The 22763-nt window shown below is 43.2% G+C and overlaps 17 non-coding genes across 17 annotated transcripts; all 17 read right to left on the reverse strand.

The window, feature by feature from the left end:
• Positions 1-576: 576 nt before the first annotated feature.
• Positions 577-649, reverse strand: TRNAR-UCU. The gene has a single exon. It is a non-coding gene; the product is annotated as a tRNA-Arg (tRNA).
• Positions 650-2122: 1473 nt separating this feature from the next.
• Positions 2123-2195, reverse strand: TRNAR-CCG. The gene has a single exon. It is a non-coding gene; the product is annotated as a tRNA-Arg (tRNA).
• Positions 2196-3140: 945 nt separating this feature from the next.
• TRNAR-UCU lies at positions 3141-3213 on the reverse strand. The gene has a single exon. It is a non-coding gene; the product is annotated as a tRNA-Arg (tRNA).
• A 1473-nt stretch (positions 3214-4686) lies between these two features.
• On the reverse strand, positions 4687-4759 carry TRNAR-CCG. The gene has a single exon. It is a non-coding gene; the product is annotated as a tRNA-Arg (tRNA).
• Positions 4760-5704: 945 nt separating this feature from the next.
• TRNAR-UCU lies at positions 5705-5777 on the reverse strand. Its single transcript has one exon. It is a non-coding gene; the product is annotated as a tRNA-Arg (tRNA).
• A 1472-nt stretch (positions 5778-7249) lies between these two features.
• On the reverse strand, positions 7250-7322 carry TRNAR-CCG. Its single transcript has one exon. It is a non-coding gene; the product is annotated as a tRNA-Arg (tRNA).
• A 943-nt stretch (positions 7323-8265) lies between these two features.
• On the reverse strand, positions 8266-8338 carry TRNAR-UCU. Its single transcript has one exon. It is a non-coding gene; the product is annotated as a tRNA-Arg (tRNA).
• Positions 8339-10915: 2577 nt separating this feature from the next.
• On the reverse strand, positions 10916-10988 carry TRNAR-CCG. The gene has a single exon. It is a non-coding gene; the product is annotated as a tRNA-Arg (tRNA).
• A 943-nt stretch (positions 10989-11931) lies between these two features.
• Positions 11932-12004, reverse strand: TRNAR-UCU. Its single transcript has one exon. It is a non-coding gene; the product is annotated as a tRNA-Arg (tRNA).
• A 1472-nt stretch (positions 12005-13476) lies between these two features.
• On the reverse strand, positions 13477-13549 carry TRNAR-CCG. Its single transcript has one exon. It is a non-coding gene; the product is annotated as a tRNA-Arg (tRNA).
• Positions 13550-14499: 950 nt separating this feature from the next.
• On the reverse strand, positions 14500-14572 carry TRNAR-UCU. Its single transcript has one exon. It is a non-coding gene; the product is annotated as a tRNA-Arg (tRNA).
• A 1490-nt stretch (positions 14573-16062) lies between these two features.
• TRNAR-CCG lies at positions 16063-16135 on the reverse strand. The gene has a single exon. It is a non-coding gene; the product is annotated as a tRNA-Arg (tRNA).
• Positions 16136-17086: 951 nt separating this feature from the next.
• Positions 17087-17159, reverse strand: TRNAR-UCU. The gene has a single exon. It is a non-coding gene; the product is annotated as a tRNA-Arg (tRNA).
• Positions 17160-18633: 1474 nt separating this feature from the next.
• Positions 18634-18706, reverse strand: TRNAR-CCG. The gene has a single exon. It is a non-coding gene; the product is annotated as a tRNA-Arg (tRNA).
• Positions 18707-19650: 944 nt separating this feature from the next.
• TRNAR-UCU lies at positions 19651-19723 on the reverse strand. The gene has a single exon. It is a non-coding gene; the product is annotated as a tRNA-Arg (tRNA).
• A 1472-nt stretch (positions 19724-21195) lies between these two features.
• TRNAR-CCG lies at positions 21196-21268 on the reverse strand. The gene has a single exon. It is a non-coding gene; the product is annotated as a tRNA-Arg (tRNA).
• A 950-nt stretch (positions 21269-22218) lies between these two features.
• Positions 22219-22291, reverse strand: TRNAR-UCU. The gene has a single exon. It is a non-coding gene; the product is annotated as a tRNA-Arg (tRNA).
• Between the last annotated feature and the right edge of the window lie 472 nt (positions 22292-22763).

Consider the following 22763-nt stretch of genomic DNA (forward strand, 5'->3'; position numbering starts at 1 on the left):
ACAGGATGCCAAGGCCCATGTAGCCTACCATGCTTTCTAGTTATGCAATATCGGATAACCAACTTTGAGCCACATTCACAAATGAATATTCACATTAATACAGACTAGAAAAGGACCCTTTTTGAACAAGGCTCTTAGGCCATGAGCTCTCCCAGCTTCTCCTCTGCAATTTTCCCATTGCAGACCAATTCACTTTCTTATTCCTTTACTTTATTTCCCACATCTCTATGCTCTGGAGACCCTGTTTCACTGAACGTGCTCCTTTTCGGTAAAGAAAACCTACCTGAAAATATAGCCGAGTCTGTCTTTTTCATCCTCGTACGATAAAATGTTGGAAGATGCACTTTGCGCCAGTGAATTCTTGTTTTTTTATATTATGTATGCCCTTCACCTGTTTGAATATTAGCAGCCTGGGCCACATCTGTTCCAAGGTGTTCAGTGTCATCTCTGCTCTTCGGGTTTCTTCTTGTTACGTGAACCATGATTGTTCCTCTGGATACTGTCTATGACCAGTATGTCATTGTATGGAAGAAAACAATGGCTTTATGAGGATGTATGCTTGAAAACATCACAACCCACCCCAGGTGGGACTTGAACCCACAATCCCAGGCTTAGAAGGCCAGTACCTTATCCATTAGGCCACTGGGGTCAGGTAAGGAGCTACCTTTCCGTAGAAACCCAGCGGATGGCTTAGGTGTGTCACCCGCACCCTGCTAGGTTCTTCTGATTCGATCTTCTGCTTTACAGGGGATTTTGACACTGTCTAGCTCTATTACCAATCCACCCCCAGGTATAACATCACTAATGCTATGAGCATGCTTCTCAAGGGTGTTTCCTATATTGCTAGAGACTATGCAGCTGAAAAGCAAAGTACTTGACCACCTATCTATTCAACCTTCCCATGCAATACATTAACTGTCTCATGAGGGATGAGCTGGAATCGCTTAAGGAGATTTGCTAAGTTTGGTCAGGTGGAGGATCTGAACTGTTGAAGTATACTTTTATTGTATCTCACAATACTTTTCCCGTACACTGATATAGAAACTGGAAATGGTAGCAGAGCTAGCCACAAGGATAAACACAGAGTGAATCAGGATTCCAAATACAGATGAAAGTACCCTGAGAATGCTCCTGTCGAAAGTCAAGCTATTATTCAATTTGCAATTAAGAGTAATGAGCACGAAAGAAGATATAACCTAAGAAAAGCATAAAAGTAGTGGATTTAGTGCAAGTAAAATTGATCAAGGCTCTCTAATTTCCCACTTCTTCACCTAAGTCAATATCTCCTATCAAATGCTGCACTGCATTCAATAAACTTTGTCTCCTTAGGAGCAGAATAGGTGAAAGTCCTTATCGAAGAACACCCTCAGGTCATGAATTTCTCCGCCTTTTCCTTCTCCAATGGCTTTTGCTTCCAGTCCAATACTCTTTGAAAATCCTTTACTCTTGTTCTCTCAACCACCTGACCTGAGAGCCTCCTGTCGAAAGTCAAACTACTATTCCACTTGCAATTAGCAGTAGTGTTTGCACAAAAGAAGTGATAACCTCTGAAAAGCATAAAAGTAGTTAATTTCATGCAAGAAATACAGATCAAGGCTCTCTAGTTTACCACTTCCTCACCTAAGCCAATATTACCTACCGAACAAAGAGCTGCATTCGATAAAGATTATTTCCGTGGGAGCAGAATGGGTGAAAGTCCTTATCCCACGCAGACCCTCAGGTCTTGAACTTCTTCCACCTTCCATTCTTCAATGAATTTTGCTTCCAGTGCAATACTCTGAAAATCCTATACACTTGTTTCCTCAACCCCCTGCCTTGAGAGGCTCTACCATGCATACACCGCTATCTCCGAGTGAACATACTTCCTCACATTACTGCTCAGTTTAACCTTTTCATGGTCAGAAGGTAAAGTGCAAAAAATTGCAATCCATACCAGTGAACTCTTGGCTTCAATGTCTTTTTCATACTCTAGAAAAGAAAGCCAAAGTCAGCATTAAGTTCTGATATTTAACATTCCACCCATGAAACATGGGCTCTCATTAGGGTCTGATGCATGACAGTTATGCCTTCTTTCTGGAAACAATGCTTTGAAGTTATTTCCCAGAACAAGACTTCAAACTCTCATCCCAGGTGGGACTTGAACCCACAATCCCTGGTTCCGGAGGCCAGTGCCTTATCCATTAGGCCACTGGGATCAGGTGATGGGGGAGTCCAGCTCACCAGCTGTCCTAGGTTAACATTTCCTGGGAAACAGTTGCTACTCTCCAACGCAGTTTAGACTCCTCACTCTACTTCTTCAGCGACGGGCACCATAACCCCTTATAGTGATAGGGCAGAGTGCTTTACGTACGGACTTTCAAAGAGAAAGGAGTAAACTGCAGAGGATAAACGCAAGAGGAAAGACGATAAGAATCTTCATTCCACATAAGTGTTTCAGTGCCCAGAGAATTTGCCTTGGAAAGCCAAGCAGCTATTTAGTTTCCAATCTGCAGTTATTTTTGCCACAGCGCATCGTGATGTTAGGAGTATTGAGGTGAAAGAAGCACTGAAGTGCTGAATTTTTCACAGGATGCCAAGGCCCATGTAGCCTACCATGCTTTCTAGTTATGCAATATCGGATAACCAACTTTGAGCCACATTCACAAATGAATATTCACATTAATACAGACTAGAAAAGGACCCTTTTTGAACAAGGCTCTTAGGCCATGAGCTCTCCCAGCTTCTCCTCTGCAATTTTCCCATTGCAGACCAATTCACTTTCTTATTCCTTTACTTTATTTCCCACATCTCTATGCTCTGGAGACCCTGTTTCACTGAACGTGCTCCTTTTCGGTAAAGAAAACCTACCTGAAAATATAGCCGAGTCTGTCTTTTTCATCCTCGTACGATAAAATGTTGGAAGATGCACTTTGCGCCAGTGAATTCTTGTTTTTTTATATTATGTATGCCCTTCACCTGTTTGAATATTAGCAGCCTGGGCCACATCTGTTCCAAGGTGTTCAGTGTCATCTCTGCTCTTCCGGTTTCTTCTTGTTACGTGAACCATGATTGTTCCTCTGGATACTGTCTATGACCAGTATGTCATTGTATGGAAGAAAACAATGGCTTTATGAGGATGTATGCTTGAAAACATCACAACCCACCCCAGGTGGGACTTGAACCCACAATCCCAGGCTTAGAAGGCCAGTACCTTATCCATTAGGCCACTGGGGTCACGTAAGGAGCTACCTTTCCTTAGAAACCCAGCGGATGGCTTAGGTGTGTCACCCGCACCCTGCTAGGTTCTTCTGATTCGATCTTCTGCTTTACAGGGGATTTTGACACTGTCTAGCTCTATTACCAATCCACCCCCAGGTATAACATCACTAATGCTATGAGCATGCTTCTCAAGGGCGTTTCCTATATTGCTAGAGACTATGCAGCTGAAAAGCAAAGTACTTGACCACCTATCTATTCAACCTTCCCATGCAATACATTAACTGTCTCATGAGGGATGAGCTGGAATCGCTTAAGGAGATTTGCTAAGTTTGGTCAGGTGGAGGATCTGAACTGTTGAAGTATACTTTTATTGTATCTCACAATACTTTTCCCGTACACTGATATAGAAACTGGAAATGGTAGCAGAGCTAGCCACAAGGATAAACACAGAGTGAATCAGGATTCCAAATACAGATGAAAGTACCCTGAGAATGCTCCTGTCGAAAGTCAAGCTATTATTCAATTTGCAATTAAGAGTAATGTGCACGAAAGAAGATATAACCTAAGAAAAGCATAAAAGTAGTGGATTTAGTGCAAGTAAAATTGATCAAGGCTCTCTAATTTCCCACTTCTTCACCTAAGTCAATATCTCCTATCAAATGCTGCACTGCATTCAATAAACTTTGTCTCCTTAGGAGCAGAATAGGTGAAAGTCCTTATCGAAGAACACCCTCAGGTCATGAATTTCTCCGCCTTTTCCTTCTCCAATGGCTTTTGCTTCCAGTCCAATACTCTTTGAAAATCCTTTACTCTTGTTCTCTCAACCACCTGACCTGAGAGCCTCCTGTCGAAAGTCAAACTACTATTCCACTTGCAATTAGCAGTAGTGTTTGCACAAAAGAAGTGATAACCTCTGAAAAGCATAAAAGTAGTTAATTTCATGCAAGAAATACAGATCAAGGCTCTCTAGTTTACCACTTCCTCACCTAAGCCAATATTACCTACCGAACAAAGAGCTGCATTCGATAAAGATTATTTCCGTGGGAGCAGAATGGGTGAAAGTCCTTATCCCACGCAGACCCTCAGGTCTTGAACTTCTTCCACCTTCCATTCTTCAATGAATTTTGCTTCCAGTGCAATACTCTGAAAATCCTATACACTTGTTTCCTCAACCCCCTGCCTTGAGAGGCTCTACCATGCATACACCGCTATCTCCGAGTGAACATACTTCCTCACATTACTGCTCAGTTTAACCTTTTCATGGTGAGAAGGTAAAGTGCAAAAAATTGCAATCCATACCAGTGAACTCTTGGCTTCAATGTCTTTTTCATACTCTAGAAAAGAAAGCCAAAGTCAGCATTAAGTTCTGATATTTAACATTCCACCCATGAAACATGGGCTCTCATTAGGGTCTGATGCATGACAGTTATGCCTTCTTTCTGGAAACAATGCTTTGAAGTTATTTCCCAGAACAAGACTTCAAACTCTCATCCCAGGTGGGACTTGAACCCACAATCCCTGGCTCCGGAGGCCAGTGCCTTATCCATTAGGCCACTGGGATCAGGTGATGGGGGGGTCCAGCTCACCAGCTGTCCTAGGTTAACATTTCCTGGGAAACAGTTGCTACTCTCCAACGCAGTTTAGACTCCTCACTCTACTTCTTCAGCGACGGGCACCATAACCCCTTATAGTGATAGGGCAGAGTGCTTTACGTACGGACTTTCAAAGAGAAAGGAGTAAACTGCAGAGGATAAACGCAAGAGGAAAGACGATAAGAATCTTCATTCCACATAAGTGTTTCAGTGCCCAGAGAATTTGCCTTGGAAAGCCAAGCAGCTATTTAGTTTCCAATCTGCAGTTATTTTTGCCACAGCGCATCGTGATGTTAGGAGTATTGAGGTGAAAGAAGCACTGAAGTGCTGAATTTTTCACAGGATGCCAAGGCCCATGTAGCCTACCATGCTTTCTAGTTATGCAATATCGGATAACCAACTTTGAGCCACATTCACAAATGAATATTCACATTAATACAGACTAGAAAAGGACCCTTTTTGAACAAGGCTCTTAGGCCATGAGCTCTCCCAGCTTCTCCTCTGCAATTTTCCCATTGCAGACCAATTCACTTTCTTATTCCTTTACTTTATTTCCCACATCTCTATGCTCTGGAGACCCTGTTTCACTGAACGTGCTCCTTTTCGGTAAAGAAAACCTACCTGAAAATATAGCCGAGTCTGTCTTTTTCATCCTCGTACGATAAAATGTTGGAAGATGCACTTTGTGCCAGTGAATTCTTGTTTTTTTATATTATGTATGCCCTTCACCTGTTTGAATATTAGCAGCCTGGGCCACATCTGTTCCAAGGTGTTCAGTGTCATCTCTGCTCTTCCGGTTTCTTCTTGTTACGTGAACCATGATTGTTCCTCTGGATACTGTCTATGACCAGTATGTCATTGTATGGAAGAAAACAATGGCTTTATGAGGATGTATGCTTGAAAACATCACAACCCACCCCAGGTGGGACTTGAACCCACAATCCCAGGCTTAGAAGGCCAGTACCTTATGCATTAGGCCACTGGGGTCACGTAAGGCGCTACCTTTCCTTAGAAACCCATCGGATGGCTTAGGTGTGTCACCCGCACCCTGCTAGGTTCTTCTGATTCGATCTTCTGCTTTACAGGGGATTTTGACACTGTCTAGCTCTATTACCAATCCACCCCCAGGTATAACATCACTAATGCTATGAGCATGCTTCTCAAGGGCGTTTCCTATATTGCTAGAGACTATGCAGCTGAAAAGCAAAGTACTTGACCTCCTATCTATTCAACCTTCCCATGCAATACATTAACTGTCTCATGAGGGATGAGCTGGAATCGCTTAAGGAGATTTGCTAAGTTTGGTCAGGTGGAGGATCTGAACTGTTGAAGTATACTTTTATTGTATCTCACAATACTTTTCCCGTACACTGATATAGAAACTGGAAATGGTAGCAGAGCTAGCCACAAGGATAAACACAGAGTGAATCAGGATTCCAAATACAGATGAAAGTACCCTGAGAATGCTCCTGTCGAAAGTCAAGCTATTATTCAATTTGCAATTAAGAGTAATGTGCACGAAAGAAGATATAACCTAAGAAAAGCATAAAAGTAGTGGATTTAGTGCAAGTAAAATGGATCAAGGCTCTCTAATTTCCCACTTCTTCACCTAAGTCAATATCTCCTATCAAATGCTGCACTGCATTCAATAAACTTTGTCTCCTTAGGAGCAGAATAGGTGAAAGTCCTTATCGAAGAACACCCTCAGGTCATGAATTTCTCCGCCTTTTCCTTCTCCAATGGCTTTTGCTTCCAGTCCAATACTCTTTGAAAATCCTTTACTCTTGTTCTCTCAACCACCTGACCTGAGAGGCTCCTGTCGAAAGTCAAACTACTATTCCACTTGCAATTAGCAGTAGTGTTTGCACAAAAGAAGTGATAACCTCTGAAAAGCATAAAAGTAGTTAATTTCATGCAAGAAATACAGATCAAGGCTCTCTAGTTTACCACTTCCTCACCTAAGCCAATATTACCTACCGAACAAAGAGCTGCATTCGATAAAGATTATTTCCGTGGGAGCAGAATGGGTGAAAGTCCTTACCCACGCAGACCCTCAGGTCTTGAACTTCTTCCACCTTCCATTCTTCAATGAATTTTGCTTCCAGTGCAATACTCTGAAAATCCTATACACTTGTTTCCTCAACCCCCTGCCTTGAGAGGCTCTACCATGCATACACCGCTATCTCCGAGTGAACATACTTCCTCACATTACTGCTCAGTTTAACCTTTTCATGGTCAGAAGGTAAAGTGCAAAAAATTGCAATCCATACCAGTGAACTCTTGGCTTCAATGTCTTTTTCATACTCTAGAAAAGAAAGCCAAAGTCAGCATTAAGTTCTGATATTTAACATTCCACCCATGAAACATGGGCTCTCATTAGGGTCTGATGCATGACAGTTATGCCTTCTTTCTGGAAACAATGCTTTGAAGTTATTTCCCAGAACAAGACTTCAAACTCTCATCCCAGGTGGGACTTGAACCCACAATCCCTGGTTCCGGAGGCCAGTGCCTTATCCATTAGGCCACTGGGATCAGGTGATGGGGGTCCAGCTCACCAGCTGTCCTAGGTTAACATTTCCTGGGAAACAGTTGCTACTCTCCAACGCAGTTTAGACTCCTCACTCTACTTCTTCAGCGACGGGCACCATAACCCCTTATAGTGATAGGGCAGAGTGCTTTACGTACGGACTTTCAAAGAGAAAGGAGTAAACTGCAGAGGATAAACGCAAGAGGAAAGACGATAAGAATCTTCATTCCACATAAGTGTTTCAGTGCCCAGAGAATTTGCCTTGGAAAGCCAAGCAGCTATTTAGTTTCCAATCTGCAGTTATTTTTGCCACAGCGCATCGTGATGTTAGGAGTATTGAGGTGAAAGAAGCACTGAAGTGCTGAATTTTTCACAGGATGCCAAGGCCCATGTAGCCTACCATGCTTTCTAGTTATGCAATATCGGATAACCAACTTTGAGCCACATTCACAAATGAATATTCACATTAATACAGACTAGAAAAGGACCCTTTTTGAACAAGGCTCTTAGGCCATGAGCTCTCCCAGCTTCTCCTCTGCAATTTTCCCATTGCAGACCAATTCACTTTCTTATTCCTTTACTTTATTTCCCACATCTCTATGCTCTGGAGACCCTGTTTCACTGAACGTGCTCCTTTTCGGTAAAGAAAACCTACCTGAAAATATAGCCGAGTCTGTCTTTTTCATCCTCGTACGATAAAATGTTGGAAGATGCACTTTGCGCCAGTGAATTCTTGTTTTTTTATATTATGTATGCCCTTCACCTGTTTGAATATTAGCAGCCTGGGCCACATCTGTTCCAAGGTGTTCAGTGTCATCTCTGCTCTTCGGGTTTCTTCTTGTTACGTGAACCATGATTGTTCCTCTGGATACTGTCTATGACCAGTATGTCATTGTATGGAAGAAAACAATGGCTTTATGAGGATGTATGCTTGAAAACATCACAACCCACCCCAGGTGGGACTTGAACCCACAATCCCAGGCTTAGAAGGCCAGTACCTTATCCATTAGGCCACTGGGGTCACGTAAGGAGCTACCTTTCCGTAGAAACCCAGCGGATGGCTTAGGTGTGTCACCCGCACCCTGCTAGGTTCTTCTGATTCGATCTTCTGCTTTACAGGGGATTTTGACACTGTCTAGCTCTATTACCAATCCACCCCCAGGTATAACATCACTAATGCTATGAGCATGCTTCTCAAGGGCGTTTCCTATATTGCTAGAGACTATGCAGCTGAAAAGCAAAGTACTTGACCACCTATCTATTCAACCTTCCCATGCAATACATTAACTGTCTCATGAGGGATGAGCTGGAATCGCTTAAGGAGATTTGCTAAGTTTGGTCAGGTGGAGGATCTGAACTGTTGAAGTATACTTTTATTGTATCTCACAATACTTTTCCCGTACACTGATATAGAAACTGGAAATGGTAGCAGAGCTAGCCACAAGGATAAACACAGAGTGAATCAGGATTCCAAATACAGATGAAAGTACCCTGAGAATGCTCCTGTCGAAAGTCAAGCTATTATTCAATTTGCAATTAAGAGTAATGTGCACGAAAGAAGATATAACCTAAGAAAAGCATAAAAGTAGTGGATTTAGTGCAAGTAAAATGGATCAAGGCTCTCTAATTTCCCACTTCTTCACCTAAGTCAATATCTCCTATCAAATGCTGCACTGCATTCAATAAACTTTGTCTCCTTAGGAGCAGAATAGGTGAAAGTCCTTATCGAAGAACACCCTCAGGTCATGAATTTCTCCGCCTTTTCCTTCTCCAATGGCTTTTGCTTCCAGTCCAATACTCTTTGAAAATCCTTTACTCTTGTTCTCTCAACCACCTGACCTGAGAGGCTCCTGTCGAAAGTCAAACTACTATTCCACTTGCAATTAGCAGTAGTGTTTGCACAAAAGAAGTGATAACCTCTGAAAAGCATAAAAGTAGTTAATTTCATGCAAGAAATACAGATCAAGGCTCTCTAGTTTACCACTTCCTCACCTAATCCAATATTACCTACCGAACAAAGAGCTGCATTCGATAAAGATTATTTCCGTGGGAGCAGAATGGGTGAAAGTCCTTATCCACGCAGACCCTTAGGTCTTGAACTTCTTCCACCTTCCATTCTTCAATGAATTTTGCTTCCAGTGCAATACTCTGAAAATCCTATACACTTGTTTCCTCAACCCCCTGCCTTGAGAGGCTCTACCATGCATTAGGGATGTGAATCGTTTTAGGACGATTAAAATTATCGTCCGATAATTTTAATATCGTCTTAAACCGTTATGGAACACAATACAATACAGATTCTAACGATTTATCGTTATAAATCGTTAGAATCGTGAGCCGGCACACTAAAACCCCCTAAAACCCACCCCCGACCCTTTAAATTAAATCCCCCACCCTCCCGAACCCCCCCCAAATAACTTAAATAACCTGCGGGTCCAGCGGCGGTCCGGAACGGCAGCGGTCCGGAACGGGCTCCTGCTCCTGCATCTTGTCGTCTTCGGCCGGCGCCATTTTCCAAAATGGCGCCGAAAAATGGCGGCGGCCATAGACGAAAAAGATTGGACGGCAGGAGGTCCTTCCGGACCCCCGCTGGACTTTTGGCAAGTCTCGTGGGGGTCAGGAGGCCCCCCACAAGCTGGCCAAAAGTTCCTGGAGGTCCAGCGGGGGTCAGGGAGCGATTTCCCGCCGCAAATCGTTTTCGTACGGAAAATGGCGCCGGCAGGAGATCGACTGCAGGAGGTCGTTCAGCGAGGGTTCCGGCGCCTCGCTGAACGACCTCCTGCAGTCGATCTCCTGCCGGCGCCATTTTCCGTACGAAAACGATTCGCGGCGGGAAATCGCTCCCTGACCCCCGCTGGACCTCCAGGAACTTTTGGCCAGCTTGTGGGGGGCCTCCTGACCCCCACGAGACTTGCCAAAAGTCCAGCGGGGGTCCGGAAGGACCTCCTGCCGTCCAATCTTTTTCGTCTATGGCCGCCGCCATTTTTCGGCGCCATTTTGGAAAATGGCGCCGGCCGAAGACGACAAGATGCAGGAGCAGGAGCCCGTTCCGGACCGCTACCGATCCGGACCGCCGCTGGACCCGCAGGTTATTTAAGTTATTTGGGGGTGGGGGATTTAATTTAAAGGGTCGGGGGTGGGTTTTAGGGGGTTTTAATGTGCCGGTTTTTCGATTTTTCGATTTTTCGATTTTTTAACGATTTTTCACGATATTTTACCCCCCCAAACGGCAACAATACGATTCCCTCCCCCTCCCAGCCGAAATCGATCGTTAAGACGATCGAGGACACGATTCACATCCCTACCATGCATACACCGCTATCTCCGAGTGAACATACTTCCTCACATTACTGCTCAGTTTAACCTTTTCATGGTCAGAAGGTAAAGTGCAAAAAGTTGCAATCCATACCAGTGAACTCTTGGCTTCAATGTCTTTTTCATACTCTAGAAAAGAAAGCCAAAGTTAGCATTAAGTTCTGATATTTAACATTCCACCCATGAAACATGGGCTCTCATTAGGGTCTGATGCATGACAGTTATGCCTTCTTTCTGGAAACAATGCTTTGAAATTATTTCCCAGAACAAGACTTCAAACTCTCATCCCAGGTGGGACTTGAACCCACAATCCCTGGCTCCGGAGGCCAGTGCCTTATCCATTAGGCCACTGGGATCAGGTGATGGGTGACCAGCTCACCAGCTGTCCTAGGTTAACATTTCCTGGGAAACAGTTGCTACTCTCCAACGCAGTTTAGACTCCTCACTCTACTTCTTCAGCGACGGGCACCATAACCCCTTATAGTGATAGGGCAGAGTGCTTTACGTACGGACTTTCAAAGAGAAAGGAGTAAACTGCAGAGGATAAACGCAAGAGGAAAGACGATAAGAATCTTCATTCCACATAAGTGTTTCAGTGCCCAGAGAATTTGCCTTGGAAAGCCAAGCAGCTATTTAGTTTCCAATCTGCAGTTATTTTTGCCACAGCGCATCGTGATGTTAGGAGTATTGAGGTGAAAGAAGCACTGAAGTGCTGAATTTTTCACAGGATGCCAAGGCCCATGTAGCCTACCATGCTTTCTAGTTATGCAATATCGGATAACCAACTTTGAGCCACATTCACAAATGAATATTCACATTAATACAGACTAGAAAAGGACCCTTTTTGAACAAGGCTCTTAGGCCATGAGCTCTCCCAGCTTCTCCTCTGCAATTTTCCCATTGCAGACCAATTCACTTTCTTATTCCTTTACTTTATTTCCCACATCTCTATGCTCTGGAGACCCTGTTTCACTGAACGTGCTCCTTTTCGGTAAAGAAAACCTACCTGAAAATATAGCCGAGTCTGTCTTTTTCATCCTCGTACGATAAAATGTTGGAAGATGCACTTTGCGCCAGTGAATTCTTGTTTTTTTATATTATGTATGCCCTTCACCTGTTTGAATATTAGCAGCCTGGGCCACATCTGTTCCAAGGTGTTCAGTGTCATCTCTGCTCTTCCGGTTTCTTCTTGTTACGTGAACCATGATTGTTCCTCTGGATACTGTCTATGACCAGTATGTCATTGTATGGAAGAAAACAATGGCTTTATGAGGATGTATGCTTGAAAACATCACAACCCACCCCAGGTGGGACTTGAACCCACAATCCCAGGCTTAGAAGGCCAGTACCTTATCCATTAGGCCACTGGGGTCACGTAAGGAGCATCCTTTCCTTAGAAACCCAGCAGATGGCTTAGGTGTGTCACCCGCACCCTGCTAGGTTCTTCTGATTCGATCTTCTGCTTTACAGGGGATTTTGACACTGTCTAGCTCTATTACCAATCCACCCCCAGGTATAACATCACTAATGCTATGAGCATGCTTCTCAAGGGCGTTTCCTATATTGCTAGAGACTATGCAGCTGAAAAGCAAAGTACTTGACCTCCTATCTATTCAACCTTCCCATGCAATACATTAACTGTCTCATGAGGGATGAGCTGGAATCGCTTAAGGAGATTTGCTAAGTTTGGTCAGGTGGAGGATCTGAACTGTTGAAGTATACTTTTATTGTATCTCACAATACTTTTCCCGTACACTGATATAGAAACTGGAAATGGTAGCAGAGCTAGCCACAAGGATAAACACAGAGTGAATCAGGATTCCAAATACAGATGAAAGTACCCTGAGAATGCTCCTGTCGAAAGTCAAGCTATTATTCAATTTGCAATTAAGAGTAATGTGCACGAAAGAAGATATAACCTAAGAAAAGCATAAAAGTAGTGGATTTAGTGCAAGTAAAATTGATCAAGGCTCTCTAATTTCCCACTTCTTCACCTAAGTCAATATCTCCTATCAAATGCTGCACTGCATTCAATAAACTTTGTCTCCTTAGGAGCAGAATAGGTGAAAGTCCTTATCGAAGAACACCCTCAGGTCATGAATTTCTCCGCCTTCTCCTTCTCCAAAGGCTTTTGCTTGCAGTCCAATACTCTTTGAAAATCCTTTACTCTTGTTCTCTCAACCACCTGACCTGAGAGGCTCCTGTCGAAAGTCAAACTACTATTCCACTTGCAATTAGCAGTAGTGTTTGCACAAAAGAAGTGATAACCTCTGAAAAGCATAAAAGTAGTTAATTTCATGCAAGAAATACAGATCAAGGCTCTCTAGTTTACCACTTCCTCACCTAAGCCAATATTACCTACCGAACAAAGAGCTGCATTCGATAAAGATTATTTCCGTGGGAGCAGAATGGGTGAAAGTCCTTATCCACGCAGACCCTCAGGTCTTGAACTTCTTCCACCTTCCATTCTTCAATGAATTTTGCTTCCAGTGCAATACTCTGAAAATCCTATACACTTGTTTCCTCAACCCCCTGCCTTGAGAGGCTCTACCATGCATACACCGCTATCTCCGAGTGAACATACTTCCTCACATTACTGCTCAGTTTAACCTTTTCATGGTCAGAAGGTAAAGTGCAAAAAATTGCAATCCATACCAGTGAACTCTTGGCTTCAATGTCTTTTTCATACTCTAGAAAAGAAAGCCAAAGTCAGCATTGAGTTCTGATATTTAACATTCCACCCATGAAACATGGGCTCTCATTAGGGTCTGATGCATGACAGTTATGCCTTCTTTCTGGAAACAATGCTTTGAAGTTATTTCCCAGAACAAGACTTCAAACTCTCATCCCAGGTGGGACTTGAACCCACAATCCCTGGCTCCGGAGGCCAGTGCCTTATCCATTAGGCCACTGGGATCAGGTGATGGGGGGGGGGGGTCCAGCTCACCAGCTGTCCTAGGTTAACATTTCCTGGGAAACAGTTGCTACTCTCCAACGCAGTTTAGACTCCTCACTCTACTTCTTCAGCGACGGGCACCATAACCCCTTATAGTGATAGGGCAGAGTGCTTTACGTACGGACTTTCAAAGAGAAAGGAGTAAACTGCAGAGGATAAACGCAAGAGGAAAGACGATAAGAATCTTCATTCCACATAAGTGTTTCAGTGCCCAGAGAATTTGCCTTGGAAAGCCAAGCAGCTATTTAGTTTCCAATCTGCAGTTATTTTTGCCACAGCGCATCGTGATGTTAGGAGTATTGAGGTGAAAGAAGCACTGAAGTGCTGAATTTTTCACAGGATGCCAAGGCCCATGTAGCCTACCATGCTTTCTAGTTATGCAATATCGGATAACCAACTTTGAGCCACATTCACAAATGAATATTCACATTAATACAGACTAGAAAAGGACCCTTTTTGAACAAGGCTCTTAGGCCATGAGCTCTCCCAGCTTCTCCTCTGCAATTTTCCCATTGCAGACCAATTCACTTTCTTATTCCTTTACTTTATTTCCCACATCTCTATGCTCTGGAGACCCTGTTTCACTGAACGTGCTCCTTTTCGGTAAAGAAAACCTACCTGAAAATATAGCCGAGTCTGTCTTTTTCATCCTCGTACGATAAAATGTTGGAAGATGCACTTTGCGCCAGTGAATTCTTGTTTTTTTATATTATGTATGCCCTTCACCTGTTTGAATATTAGCAGCCTGGGCCACATCTGTTCCAAGGTGTTCAGTGTCATCTCTGCTCTTCCGGTTTCTTCTTGTTACGTGAACCATGATTGTTCCTCTGGATACTGTCTATGACCAGTATGTCATTGTATGGAAGAAAACAATGGCTTTATGAGGATGTATGCTTGAAAACATCACAACCCACCCCAGGTGGGACTTGAACCCACAATCCCAGGCTTAGAAGGCCAGTACCTTATCCATTAGGCCACTGGGGTCACGTAAGGAGCTACCTTTCCTTAGAAACCCATCAGATGGCTTAGGTGTGTCACCCGCACCCTGCTAGGTTCTTCTGATTCGATCTTCTGCTTTACAGGGGATTTTGACACTGTCTAGCTCTATTACCAATCCACCCCCAGGTATAACATCACTAATGCTATGAGCATGCTTCTCAAGGGCGTTTCCTATATTGCTAGAGACTATGCAGCTGAAAAGCAAAGTACTTGACCACCTATCTATTCAACCTTCCCATGCAATACATTAACTGTCTCATGAGGGATGAGCTGGAATCGCTTAAGGAGATTTGCTAAGTTTGGTCAGGTGGAGGATCTGAACTGTTGAAGTAATGATACTGTTGAAGTATACTTTTATTGTATCTCACAATACTTTTCCCGTACACTGATATAGAAACTGGAAATGGTAGCAGAGCTAGCCACAAGGATAAACACAGAGTGAATCAGGATTCCAAATACAGATGAAAGTACCCTGAGAATGCTCCTGTCGAAAGTCAAGCTATTATTCAATTTGCAATTAAGAGTAATGTGCACGAAAGAAGATATAACCTAAGAAAAGCATAAAAGTAGTGGATTTAGTGCAAGTAAAATTGATCAAGGCTCTCTAATTTCCCACTTCTTCACCTAAGTCAATATCTCCTATCAAATGCTGCACTGCATTCAATAAACTTTGTCTCCTTAGGAGCAGAATAGGTGAAAGTCCTTATCGAAGAACACCCTCAGGTCATGAATTTCTCCGCCTTTTCCTTCTCCAATGGCTTTTGCTTGCAGTCCAATACTCTTTGAAAATCCTTTACTCTTGTTCTCTCAACCACCTGACCTGAGAGCCTCCTGTCGAAAGTCAAACTACTATTCCACTTGCAATTAGCAGTAGTGTTTGCACAAAAGAAGTGATAACCTCTGAAAAGCATAAAAGTAGTTAATTTCATGCAAGAAATACAGATCAAGGCTCTCTAGTTTACCACTTCCTCACCTAAGCCAATATTACCTACCGAACAAAGAGCTGCATTCGATAAAGATTATTTCCGTGGGAGCAGAATGGGTGAAAGTCCTTATCCCACGCAGACCCTCAGGTCTTGAACTTCTTCCACCTTCCATTCTTCAATGAATTTTGCTTCCAGTGCAATACTCTGAAAATCCTATACACTTGTTTCCTCAACCCCCTGCCTTGAGAGGCTCTACCATGCATACACCGCTATCTCCGAGTGAACATACTTCCTCACATTACTGCTCAGTTTAACCTTTTCATGGTCAGAAGGTAAAGTGCAAAAAATTGCAATCCATACCAGTGAACTCTTGGCTTCAATGTCTTTTTCATACTCTAGAAAAGAAAGCCAAAGTCAGCATTAAGTTCTGATATTTAACATTCCACCCATGAAACATGGGCTCTCATTAGGGTCTGATGCATGACAGTTATGCCTTCTTTCTGGAAACAATGCTTTGAAGTTATTTCCCAGAACAAGACTTCAAACTCTCATCCCAGGTGGGACTTGAACCCACAATCCCTGGCTCCGGAGGCCAGTGCCTTATCCATTAGGCCACTGGGATCAGGTGATGGGGGGGGGGGGGTCCAGCTCACCAGCTGTCCTAGGTTAACATTTCCTGGGAAACAGTTGCTACTCTCCAACGCAGTTTAGACTCCTCACTCTACTTCTTCAGCGACGGGCACCATAACCCCTTATAGTGATAGGGCAGAGTGCTTTACGTACGGACTTTCAAAGAGAAAGGAGTAAACTGCAGAGGATAAACGCAAGAGGAAAGACGATAAGAATCTTCATTCCACATAAGTGTTTCAGTGCCCAGAGAATTTGCCTTGGAAAGCCAAGCAGCTATTTAGTTTCCAATCTGCAGTTATTTTTGCCACAGCGCATCGTGATGTTAGGAGTATTGAGGTGAAAGAAGCACTGAAGTGCTGAATTTTTCACAGGATGCCAAGGCCCATGTAGCCTACCATGCTTTCTAGTTATGCAATATCGGATAACCAACTTTGAGCCACATTCACAAATGAATATTCACATTAATACAGACTAGAAAAGGACCCTTTTTGAACAAGGCTCTTAGGCCATGAGCTCTCCCAGCTTCTCCTCTGCAATTTTCCCATTGCAGACCAATTCACTTTCTTATTCCTTTACTTTATTTCCCACATCTCTATGCTCTGGAGACCCTGTTTCACTGAACGTGCTCCTTTTCGGTAAAGAAAACCTACCTGAAAATATAGCCGAGTCTGTCTTTTTCATCCTCGTACGATAAAATGTTGGAAGATGCACTTTGCGCCAGTGAATTCTTGTTTTTTTATATTATGTATGCCCTTCACCTGTTTGAATATTAGCAGCCTGGGCCACATCTGTTCCAAGGTGTTCAGTGTCATCTCTGCTCTTCCGGTTTCTTCTTGTTACGTGAACCATGATTGTTCCTCTGGATACTGTCTATGACCAGTATGTCATTGTATGGAAGAAAACAATGGCTTTATGAGGATGTATGCTTGAAAACATCACAACCCACCCCAGGTGGGACTTGAACCCACAATCCCAGGCTTAGAAGGCCAGTACCTTATCCATTAGGCCACTGGGGTCACGTAAGGAGCTTACCTTTCCTTAGAAACCCATCGGATGGCTTAGGTGTGTCACCCGCACCCTGCTAGGTTCTTCTGATTCGATCTTCTGCTTTACAGGGGATTTTGACACTGTCTAGCTCTATTACCAATCCACCCCCAGGTATAACATCACTAATGCTATGAGCATGCTTCTCAAGGGCGTTTCCTATATTGCTAGAGACTATGCAGCTGAAAAGCAAAGTACTTGACCACCTATCTATTCAACCTTCCCATGCAATACATTAACTGTCTCATGAGGGATGAGCTGGAATCGCTTAAGGAGATTTGCTAAGTTTGGTCAGGTGGAGGATCTGAACTGTTGAAGTATACTTTTATTGTATCTCACAATACTTTTCCCGTACACTGATATAGAAACTGGAAATGGTAGCAGAGCTAGCCACAAGGATAAACACAGAGTGAATCAGGATTCCAAATACAGATGAAAGTACCCTGAGAATGCTCCTGTCGAAAGTCAAGCTATTATTCAATTTGCAATTAAGAGTAATGTGCACGAAAGAAGATATAACCTAAGAAAAGCATAAAAGTAGTGGATTTAGTGCAAGTAAAATTGATCAAGGCTCTCTAATTTCCCACTTCTTCACCTAAGTCAATATCTCCTATCAAATGCTGCACTGCATTCAATAAACTTTGTCTCCTTAGGAGCAGAATAGGTGAAAGTCCTTATCGAAGAACACCCTCAGGTCATGAATTTCTCCGCCTTTTCCTTCTCCAATGGCTTTTGCTTCCAGTCCAATACTCTTTGAAAATCCTTTACTCTTGTTCTCTCAACCACCTGACCTGAGAGCCTCCTGTCGAAAGTCAAACTACTATTCCACTTGCAATTAGCAGTAGTGTTTGCACAAAAGAAGTGATAACCTCTGAAAAGCATAAAAGTAGTTAATTTCATGCAAGAAATACAGATCAAGGCTCTCTAGTTTACCACTTCCTCACCTAAGCCAATATTACCTACCGAACAAAGAGCTGCATTCGATAAAGATTATTTCCGTGGGAGCAGAATGGGTGAAAGTCCTTATCCCACGCAGACCCTCAGGTCTTGAACTTCTTCCACCTTCCATTCTTCAATGAATTTTGCTTCCAGTGCAATACTCTGAAAATCCTATACACTTGTTTCCTCAACCCCCTGCCTTGAGAGGCTCTACCATGCATACACCGCTATCTCCGAGTGAACATACTTCCTCACATTACTGCTCAGTTTAACCTTTTCATGGTCAGAAGGTAAAGTGCAAAAAATTGCAATCCATACCAGTGAACTCTTGGCTTCAATGTCTTTTTCATACTCTAGAAAAGAAAGCCAAAGTCAGCATTAAGTTCTGATATTTAACATTCCACCCATGAAACATGGGCTCTCATTAGGGTCTGATGCATGACAGTTATGCCTTCTTTCTGGAAACAATGCTTTGAAGTTATTTCCCAGAACAAGACTTCAAACTCTCATCCCAGGTGGGACTTGAACCCACAATCCCTGGCTCCGGAGGCCAGTGCCTTATCCATTAGGCCACTGGGATCAGGTGATGGGGGAGTCCAGCTCACCAGCTGTCCTAGGTTAACATTTCCTGGGAAACAGTTGCTACTCTCCAACGCAGTTTAGACTCCTCACTCTACTTCTTCAGCGACGGGCACCATAACCCCTTATAGTGATAGGGCAGAGTGCTTTACGTACGGACTTTCAAAGAGAAAGGAGTAAACTGCAGAGGATAAACGCAAGAGGAAAGACGATAAGAATCTTCATTCCACATAAGTGTTTCAGTACCCAGAGAATTTGCCTTGGAAAGCCAAGCAGCTATTTAGTTTCCAATCTGCAGTTATTTTTGCCACAGCGCATCGTGATGTTAGGAGTATTGAGGTGAAAGAAGCACTGAAGTGCTGAATTTTTCACAGGATGCCAAGGCCCATGTAGCCTACCATGCTTTCTAGTTATGCAATATCGGATAACCAACTTTGAGCCACATTCACAAATGAATATTCACATTAATACAGACTAGAAAAGGACCCTTTTTGAACAAGGCTCTTAGGCCATGAGCTCTCCCAGCTTCTCCTCTGCAATTTTCCCATTGCAGACCAATTCACTTTCTTATTCCTTTACTTTATTTCCCACATCGTTAGCTCTGGAGACCCTGTTTCACTGAACGTGCTCCTTTTCGGTAAAGAAAACCTACCTGAAAATATAGCCGAGTCTGTCTTTTTCATCCTCGTACGATAAAATGTTGGAAGATGCACTTTGCGCCAGTGAATTCTTGTTTTTTTATATTATGTATGCCCTTCACCTGTTTGAATATTAGCAGCCTGGGCCACATCTGTTCCAAGGTGTTCAGTGTCATCTCTGCTCTTCGGGTTTCTTCTTGTTACGTGAACCATGATTGTTCCTCTGGATACTGTCTATGACCAGTATGTCATTGTATGGAAGAAAACAATGGCTTTATGAGGATGTATGCTTGAAAACATCACAACCCACCCCAGGTGGGACTTGAACCCACAATCCCAGGCTTAGAAGGCCAGTACCTTATCCATTAGGCCACTGGGGTCACGTAAGGAGCTACCTTTCCTTAGAAACCCAGCGGATGGCTTAGGTGTGTCACCCGCACCCTGCTAGGTTCTTCTGATTCGATCTTCTGCTTTACAGGGGATTTTGACACTGTCTAGCTCTATTACCAATCCACCCCCAGGTATAACATCACTAATGCTATGAGCATGCTTCTCAAGGGTGTTTCCTATATTGCTAGAGACTATGCAGCTGAAAAGCAAAGTACTTGACCACCCATCTATTCAACCTTCCCATGCAATACATTAACTGTCTCATGAGGGATGAGCTGGAATCGCTTAAGGAGATTTGCTAAGTTTGGTCAGGTGGAGGATCTGAACTGTTGAAGTATACTTTTATTGTATCTCACAATACTTTTCCCGTACACTGATATAGAAACTGGAAATGGTAGCAGAGCTAGCCACAAGGATAAACACAGAGTGAATCAGGATTCCAAATACAGATGAAAGTACCCTGAGAATGCTCCTGTCGAAAGTCAAGCTATTATTCAATTTGCAATTAAGAGTAATGTGCACGAAAGAAGATATAACCTAAGAAAAGCATAAAAGTAGTGGATTTAGTGCAAGTAAAATGGATCAAGGCTCTCTAATTTCCCACTTCTTCACCTAAGTCAATATCTCCTATCAAATGCTGCACTGCATTCAATAAACTTTGTCTCCTTAGGAGCAGAATAGGTGAAAGTCCTTATCGAAGAACACCCTCAGGTCATGAATTTCTCCGCCTTTTCCTTCTCCAATGGCTTTTGCTTCCAGTCCAATACTCTTTGAAAATCCTTTACTCTTGTTCTCTCAACCACCTGACCTGAGAGCCTCCTGTCGAAAGTCAAACTACTATTCCACTTGCAATTAGCAGTAGTGTTTGCACAAAAGAAGTGATAACCTCTGAAAAGCATAAAAGTAGTTAATTTCATGCAAGAAATACAGATCAAGGCTCTCTAGTTTACCACTTCCTCACCTAAGCCAATATTACCTACCGAACAAAGAGCTGCATTCGATAAAGATTATTTCCGTGGGAGCAGAATGGGTGAAAGTCCTTTCCCACGCAGACCCTCAGGTCTTGAACTTCTTCCACCTTCCATTCTTCAATGAATTTTGCTTCCAGTGCAATACTCTGAAAATCCTATAAACTTGTTTCCTCAACCCCCTGCCTTGAGAGGCTCTACCATGCATACACCGCTATCTCCGAGTGAACATACTTCCTCACATTACTGCTCAGTTTAACCTTTTCATGGTGAGAAGGTAAAGTGCAAAAAATTGCAATCCATACCAGTGAACTCTTGGCTTCAATGTCTTTTTCATACTCTAGAAAAGAAAGCCAAAGTCAGCATTAAGTTCTGATATTTAACATTCCACCCATGAAACATGGGCTCTCATTAGGGTCTGATGCATGACAGTTATGCCTTCTTTCTGGAAACAATGCTTTGAAGTTATTTCCCAGAACAAGACTTCAAACTCTCATCCCAGGTGGGACTTGAACCCACAATCCCTGGCTCCGGAGGCCAGTGCCTTATCCATTAGGCCACTGGGATCAGGTGATGGGGGGGGGGGGTCCAGCTCACCAGCTGTCCTAGGTTAACATTTCCTGGGAAACAGTTGCTACTCTCCAACGCAGTTTAGACTCCTCACTCTACTTCTTCAGCGACGGGCACCATAACCCCTTATAGTGATAGGGCAGAGTGCTTTACGTACGGACTTTCAAAGAGAAAGGAGTAAACTGCAGAGGATAAACGCAAGAGGAAAGACGATAAGAATCTTCATTCCACATAAGTGTTTCAGTACCCAGAGAATTTGCCTTGGAAAGCCAAGCAGCTATTTAGTTTCCAATCTGCAGTTATTTTTGCCACAGCGCATCGTGATGTTAGGAGTATTGAGGTGAAAGAAGCACTGAAGTGCTGAATTTTTCACAGGATGCCAAGGCCCATGTAGCCTACCATGCTTTCTAGTTATGCAATATCGGATAACCAACTTTGAGCCACATTCACAAATGAATATTCACATTAATACAGACTAGAAAAGGACCCTTTTTGAACAAGGCTCTTAGGCCATGAGCTCTCCCAGCTTCTCCTCTGCAATTTTCCCATTGCAGACCAATTCACTTTCTTATTCCTTTACTTTATTTCCCACATCTCTATGCTCTGGAGACCCTGTTTCACTGAACGTGCTCCTTTTCGGTAAAGAAAACCTACCTGTAAATATAGCCGAGTCTGTCTTTTTCATCCTCGTACGATAAAATGTTGGAAGATGCACTTTGCGCCAGTGAATTCTTGTTTTTTTATATTATGTATGCCCTTCACCTGTTTGAATATTAGCAGCCTGGGCCACATCTGTTCCAAGGTGTTCAGTGTCATCTCTGCTCTTCGGGTTTCTTCTTGTTACGTGAACCATGATTGTTCCTCTGGATACTGTCTATGACCAGTATGTCATTGTATGGAAGAAAACAATGGCTTTATGAGGATGTATGCTTGAAAACATCACAACCCACCCCAGGTGGGACTTGAACCCACAATCCCAGGCTTAGAAGGCCAGTACCTTATCCATTAGGCCACTGGGGTCACGTAAGGAGTTACCTTTCCTTAGAAACCCAGCGGATGGCTTAGGTGTGTCACACCTACCCTGCTAGGTTCTTCTGATTCGATCTTCTGCTTTACAGGGGATTTTGACACTGTCTAGCTCTATTACCAATCCACCCCCAGGTATAACATCACTAATGCTATGAGCATGCTTCTCAAGGGCGTTTCCTATATTGCTAGAGACTATGCAGCTGAAAAGCAAAGTACTTGACCACCCATCTATTCAACCTTCCCATGCAATACATTAACTGTCTCATGAGGGATGAGCTGGAATCGCTTAAGGAGATTTGCTAAGTTTGGTCAGGTGGAGGATCTGAACTGTTGAAGTATACTTTTATTGTATCTCACAATACTTTTCCCGTACACTGATATAGAAACTGGAAATGGTAGCAGAGCTAGCCACAAGGATAAACACAGAGTGAATCAGGATTCCAAATACAGATGAAAGTACCCT

The sequence above is a fragment of the Rhinatrema bivittatum genome, chromosome 6 (genome assembly GCF_901001135.1).
Source record: "Rhinatrema bivittatum chromosome 6, aRhiBiv1.1, whole genome shotgun sequence".
In the NCBI taxonomy this organism is placed as follows: Eukaryota; Metazoa; Chordata; class Amphibia; order Gymnophiona; family Rhinatrematidae; genus Rhinatrema; species Rhinatrema bivittatum.